At 42.5% G+C, this 5,796-nt stretch overlaps 1 pseudogene; it reads right to left on the reverse strand.

Moving 5' to 3' along the window:
• Positions 1-3,465: 3,465 nt before the first annotated feature.
• Positions 3,466-4,475, reverse strand: LOC119828005 (annotated as a pseudogene).
• Between the last annotated feature and the right edge of the window lie 1,321 nt (positions 4,476-5,796).

The following is a 5,796-nucleotide window of genomic DNA, read 5'->3' on the forward strand; positions in this document are numbered from 1 at the left end:
TCTCTGTTCTTCCTGTGTTCTTGAGCCAGACAGAAAAGGGAATGATTGTGAGCCATGATTATTTTGCTTTCAACACAAAGCTTTAGGGATATTCATACAGAGCCTGCATCCCGCAGAAGCTGTGAGGGAGGGGTCCAGCACAGCTTCCCACAGAAGCTATGAGGGAGGGGTCCAGCACAGCCACAGGGGACTCCAGGATCCTTATGCTCTAAGAGACATCCTTGTTGTCCTTGTACCCTGCTCGGCCAGTTAAACCCTACTGGATCATGGTATCTGGAAGGGAGCAGGAAGAACCCCTGGGAGGGATTTTTGGCACACACTGCAGGGATGGTGGAGCAGATGTGGAGTAGATAATGAGCTCACATGGAGGGTTACCGGTCCTACCCAAAGATACCAGAAGCTTGAGAAAGTCAAACACAGGAGAGCCATCTTTACCAAAACCATGATCTATCTACCCACAAAGACATCTGTAACAAGCCCCAGAGTTGTTCTAAGATCAATTGGTTGTTATTAATGTCAAGTTTAAACATCAATGAGAGGTCTGAGAAGAAACAGAAGGACAGGAAACTTCACAGAAATAGAAAAGGTAATGTTAAAATTCATTTGGATGCCCAAAAGTGTAATGCTAGAGATATCACCATAGCTGAGTGCAAATTAGAATATAGAGTTGTAATAGGAACAGCACAGTAAAGGCAGACAGGTAAGTAGGCTGATGAGAATAAAGTGACCAGAAATGAGCTCACACAGCTGTGGCCACCTAATCTGAAAACAGTGTCAAAAACATATGGGAGAAAAGATGGGCTCTTTTGCATATGGTAGTGGGAAAGAGTGAGTTTCGCATGCAGAGGAATGAAACCAGGTCCTTTGCTCTTATCTGCACTATGGAAGATCTGGAATTCTAAAGCTGTTAGAAGAAAGCAGGAGAACATGTCAGGGTAAAGACATGGGCAAGGGCTTTCTGCTAAGGACCTAAGCAGCTCAGAAAATCCAAGAACTCACAAATGAGATTTACAAGAAAAAGAGGCTTCACAATGAAGAAAACAAACACTTTGCAGAATGGGCGTATCTCCTTGCTAGCTATCTGATAAGGTATTACAATCTAAAGCAGTGGTTCTCAACGTAAGGTCATCACCTCCTTAGGGGGGGTCACATTTCAGATGTCCTGCATATCAGATATTTACATTATGATTCCTAACAGCAGCAAAATTATAGTAGCAATGAAATAATTTTATGGTTGTGGGATCACCACAACCTGAGGGACTGTATTAAAGGATCACAGCTTTAGGAAGGCTGAGAACCACTAATCTAAAGTATAGAAAGAACTCAAGACATTAAATACCAAAAGAATAAAGAATATTATTAATAAGTAGACAACTGAATCAAACAATTGTTAGAAGTGGTCAGTGAATATATGAAAAAAGTGCTTGACATTGAGAGATTCCACTTGGCCTGTCAGAATTATAACCATCAATAAAATGAGAACAAAGACTTAGTACTAGAGAGCATATACCACTCGTGGAGAGGGCCAGAATTTGGTTCCTGGCACTGACATCAGACAGCTCACAACCGCCTGTAACTCTAGCTCCAGAATACCTAGTACCTACTTCTGGTCTCCATGGGAACTCACAGTCATACCCATATAACCACACACACACACACACACACACACACACACACACACACACACACACACATATACACACACACACACACACGAGTAATTTAAAAAAATAATATTTTGAAACAAGGTCTAACTATGTACTCTGACTGGCCTGGAACTTGCTGTGGAGACCAGGCTGGCCTTGAGCTCACAAAAATCTGACTGCCTCCACCTCCTGACTTGTGGATTAAAAGCATGCACTATCATACTTGCCAATAAAAATTAATTTAAAAATAATCAGTGAGTGGCTAGAGAGATGGCTCAGGGGTTAGAGCACTGGTTGCTCTTCCAGAGGGCCTAGGTTCAGTTCCCAGCAACCACATGGTGGCTCACAAGCATAGAAGGGGATCCAACACCCTCTTCCGACAACACACTATACTCACATAGCACACAGACATACATGTAGGCAAAATACACATACACATAAAATAAAACCAAGTCTCAAAAATTTAAATGTAAGCAAAGTCTGGAGACGATGTGGGGAAAAGGAATCAAAATGGAGGTGACTCAAAAACTAACAACACAAGGCACATCTCAATCCTCGGGATACACACACACACACACACACACACACGAGGAGAAGTGGACAGATGATTGTGGAAACGTTGCAGTACCTTAGACAGCACTATCTGACCCAGCAACTTCACTCTTAGGTATATACCCCAAAAGAAATGAACACACACAGTCACACAAAATATATACATAAATGCTCATAGCAGCATAATTCACAGCAGGCAAAAGATAAAATCAACTCAAATATTGAACAACTATCAAATGGATCGACAAATGGGTTATATACGTGTAACTGAAATATTTTTCAGCTATAACGAGTAACTGATTTTAACATGCTGTAATACAGAGGAACACTGAAAACTAAATAAATGAAAATGCACGTGCGCATACACACACACACACACACACACACACACACAGACACACACCTTACTATATGATTCCATTTCTAGCGAAAGTCCTGAATAGTAAAAGCAACACAGGTAGAATGTTGGTTTGTTAGGTTAGGGGAGGAATAGGGTTGATCGCTAAAGGCGAGTCTCCTTCAGGGGTGATGAAAATGCTTTAATGTTGACTGTTGGGATGGTGAGCTACAGGCTGAAAGGGGCAATCAGAAGGCTTGTGAATTGTATCTCAGCATAGCTGTTTAATAGAACAAACTGAACAATCAAAAGAGTCTAGAAACCCCCTGTGCTGCTTCAGTCTCTCATAACATGGAGGATGGTCCTCGAATACCATACAAGAATTGAGACTCGTACCCAGGTTCTACTTTCTTTTAATTTTCTTTCCTATTTTTGGCCTTAAGGTAGTTTAAAGCTTTAAAAACAATCTAGTGAGATGGAGGTGGGAAGAAGAGGCTCGGTTTTAAGCTTCAACACATCTGAAGATACTTCAGTCAGAAAAAGGAAAAAAATCCCAAGAACAAGATTGTATTATAGCCAGGCGGGCAGTGGTGGTGCACACCTTTAATCCCAGTTCTCAGGAAACAGAGGCAGGTGGGTCTCAGAGAGTTTGAGGCTAGCCTGATCTACGGAGCTAGTTCCAGGACAGTCAAGGTTAGACAAAGAAACACTGTCTCAAAACCAAACCGAGAGAGAGAGAGAGAGAGAGAGAGAGAGAGAGAGAGAGAGAGAGAGAGAGAGAGAGAGAGAGAGAGAGAGAGAGAGAGAGAGAGAGAGAATAGAAAAAAAGAAAGAAAAAACAAGAAAAAGAAAAAAGAAAGAAAAAGAAAAAAGAAAGAAAAAGAACAAGAAAAAAGAATGTATTATAAATAAGAAAATAAAAGTCTTTTCTCAAAATGACAGCACTTGTTGGAGCTGCACCTGTGGGAAAAGTCCCTGGCAAACAGTTGGTTTATAGTGTCTTTTGTAAATAGAGTTGACAATCTCCAATGAGTCTTTATTTTTTCACTAAAACAATTATCATAAGAGTTCATGATTTTTCTAAAAGCTCATCTACTCTGTCATTCAGATACCCAACTTTCAGCGTGTATTCAACGTTGGCTATGCCATCTGCCATCCTTAGGTCTCCTCGGGAGTCTCCCTGAAGGATGCTGTTGCTGTTGTCTTCCAGTTGGCTGAAAGTCTGTGTTCTTCAAGGCACCATCATGCTTGCCCAATACATGAATTTGTTCTCCTTTGAATCCTTTCAGCTCTCCATTTTCATCAAAACCCATGCAGCTGGATATTACTTTAATATTTAAGTGATAACCCAGCGGGATGGATAACTCCTTCAGGCATGTTACCTATACCAGCCAAAATATATATATATATATATATAGGGATACTGTGCTCTTGAAATTTACCAAAGAAATTCTCATATCCTTCCATGAAGAAAACATCAGAGTCTGCCACGATCTCTTTTAAGTGTGGCTTTCGGCATGCCTTGTTCAACAAGCAAACCATGTGATTTAGTATACCACTCTACCATGTAAGGGAGCTTCTCGTCCATGGAGAACAGGATCAACTTCAATAGTGTAACACTCCTTTAACTACAGTGAGTGTCTTTGACATTCATCTGTAACAATGATATTATGACGTAGGCCATCTTTTCCCATTGTAGGAAAACCTCCTTAACGTCATTTAAAAGTCTGTTATTATCTGAAGTTTGGCAGCTCCTCCTTTAATGAGACCACAGATAATTTCTTCTACTTTTGTAGGGTTCTTGATACGAATTGAACTTTTCTGAAATCCTGGCATCATCTTGATATCTTGGTCTAGCCGCCTGTCTTTCTCTTCAAGATAAATATGTATGGGGCCAGCACCTCATAGGCCACCACTGAGCACAAAGTGGCACTCACTTCTGGGCCCATATGAGCAAACAGCCACGTGGTCCATGGACAAGTCCACAGTTGTACCCGGCAAGTCCCCTCGAGTATGAGCCCAGGGGAACAGTCATTTTGCTGTTGTTGTTCTCTGTGTAACAGTCCTAGCTGCTCTGGAACTCGCTTTGTAGACCAGGCTGGCCTCAGACTCACAGAGATCTGCCTGCTTCTGCCTCCAGAGCGCTGGGATTAAAGGTGTGCAACACCATTGCCTGGCCTCTTTTAATTTTCTAAAATTTTGTTTTATTTAATGTGTGTGGGTGTTTGGCCTACATGCATGCCTGGTGCCCAAGGAGGCCAGAATAGGATGTTGGATACCCCGAGACTGAGTTGCAATGGTAGCGAACTGCCGTGTGGGTGCTAGGAATTAAACCTAGGTCCTCTGGAAGAGCAACCAGTGCTCCCAACTGCAGAGTCATATTTCCAACCCTCTTTCGATTTTTAAACATTATTACTTTATGTGTATGGGTTTATTGCTTGAATGTATATCTGCGTGGTACATGCACGTGTGGTGCTGGAGGAGGCCAGAAGAGGATGCTGCATCCTCTGAGAGTGGAGTTACAGATAGATGCGGGGGATTGAACCCTGGTCTTCTCGAAGAGCAATGTTCTCTTAACCATTGTACCATCTCTCCAGCCCCCAAGTCCTGCTTAAGAAAAAAAAAAGATTTGTTTTTAACTATATCTAGATGTGTGTCTGCATTTGGGTATGTGCACACGTGTGCAAGTACCTGTGGAAGCCAAAGGTATTGGATCCCCAGGAACTGGAGTTACAGACATGGGAGATGCCTGAATTCTGTACTGGGAACCAAACTCAGGCTCTCTGGAAAAGCAAGCAAGTGTTCTTAACCACTGAGCAATCTCTCCAGCCCCCAGGACCTGCTTTTTAAAAACAGTCTTTCTAAAACACATTCTGAAGCCCTCATGCAGGGAATCATATGACCTCTAGAGTACGTACCAGAGTAAGCTCATGGGAAGGCCCTCCTGGGATCTGAGGGCCTTGCACTGGTGCCTGCTGAGACTGGGAAATGGGTTGTGGAAGTACACAGTCCATCCTAGCCTTCTTTCCTCCTACCCTCCATACCCAGTCACACATCAAACGTGTGTGGGAATGCACGTGTGCCTACGAGATTTGCTCTGTACATGAGCTTGCATCTTCCACAGTAGAAGAAAAAGCTATTTGGATGCAATGTGGTGGCTGGAACCAGCAATGGGAGCAGACTTGTCTGGGACACGCAAAGACATCATGCTTTCTTTCAGACTTTCTTTGAGCACAGGAATGAATGATCAGATAGGAAGCT

The sequence above is a fragment of the Arvicola amphibius genome, chromosome 1 (assembly GCF_903992535.2).
Source record: "Arvicola amphibius chromosome 1, mArvAmp1.2, whole genome shotgun sequence".
In the NCBI taxonomy this organism is placed as follows: Eukaryota; Metazoa; Chordata; class Mammalia; order Rodentia; family Cricetidae; genus Arvicola; species Arvicola amphibius.